This window comes from Sinocyclocheilus rhinocerous, unplaced genomic scaffold (genome assembly GCF_001515625.1).
Source record: "Sinocyclocheilus rhinocerous isolate Xijiao unplaced genomic scaffold, SAMN03320098_v1.1 C36187914, whole genome shotgun sequence".
Taxonomy (NCBI): Eukaryota; Metazoa; Chordata; class Actinopteri; order Cypriniformes; family Cyprinidae; genus Sinocyclocheilus; species Sinocyclocheilus rhinocerous.
Window position 1 is genome coordinate 1 of NW_015775379.1, and position 889 is coordinate 889.

The following is an 889-nucleotide window of genomic DNA, read 5'->3' on the forward strand; positions in this document are numbered from 1 at the left end:
ATACTGGGCGGTAGCGAGCACCCCGAAGAAACGGGTGAAACGCTGTGGCATGTCGGGCTCCTGGGAGCGTACGCGGCCCTCCTCCACCTTTGTGTCAAAGTCGCTGATGGCCAATGAGGGGTGAGCGGTGTCTAAATCCAGAGTCAGATTCTGAGGCACTGGAAAACAGGGAAGATCTGGTTAGCCGTTTAGCACGTAACTAAAAACTCACGACAAGATTGTCACAAAAATTAAAATCACATGACTACTGTAGGTGCCACATATCTCACTGATGAGTAAAAATGTGGTCACATCAGCAACATTTTGGCAAAATTTCTCGGGCAAAAAAGGTTAATTGTCAATAGTATAGTGATGTATGAAGCTACTTTCTCTGTTGGTCAACGAGACAAATTCACATGCCTAACCAAACCTGATGCAAAATCTGCATGGCGAAATCTTTCGCTCTCACACAAATTTCCCAATCTCATGGATTCCTACTGGAATTGCTGGATTTTGCCTGCAAATACAATGTGACCACACCTTAATGCACCAACAGTACTTACTTGTGTGTAACACGTGCATCATCTTCTTCCACATGATGAGTTGAAATGGGCCTGTGAACTCTGAGAAATCTGGAGGAGAGTTAGAGGCCTGGACGCCGAGGTTTACATGACAGGGGCTATAAGGGGATAAAAAAAAAAACACATTATGAGAGACAAAACCTAAAAATGTCCAGATTTTTAGCAGGGCAGATATAGCTAACAAGTAAATGAATTAACGGATTCAAAATAATACAGATTTACATACCTTAAGTATGAATTACTGATACTCTGGAAGGAAAAAAAAGGTAAACATTAATAATAAAGTCACACTGCAAAATATAAACAACAGAGATAGAAAGCCACAATTA

At 41.3% G+C, this 889-nt stretch overlaps 1 long non-coding RNA gene across 1 annotated transcript; it reads right to left on the bottom strand.

The window, feature by feature from the left end:
* Positions 1–8: 8 nt before the first annotated feature.
* Positions 9–868, bottom strand: LOC107735631 (uncharacterized). The gene is made up of 3 exons (XR_001639461.1): positions 787–868; positions 543–658; positions 9–158 (listed from the first exon to the last, which is right to left on the bottom strand). It is a non-coding gene; the product is annotated as an uncharacterized LOC107735631 (long non-coding RNA).
* Between the last annotated feature and the right edge of the window lie 21 nt (positions 869–889).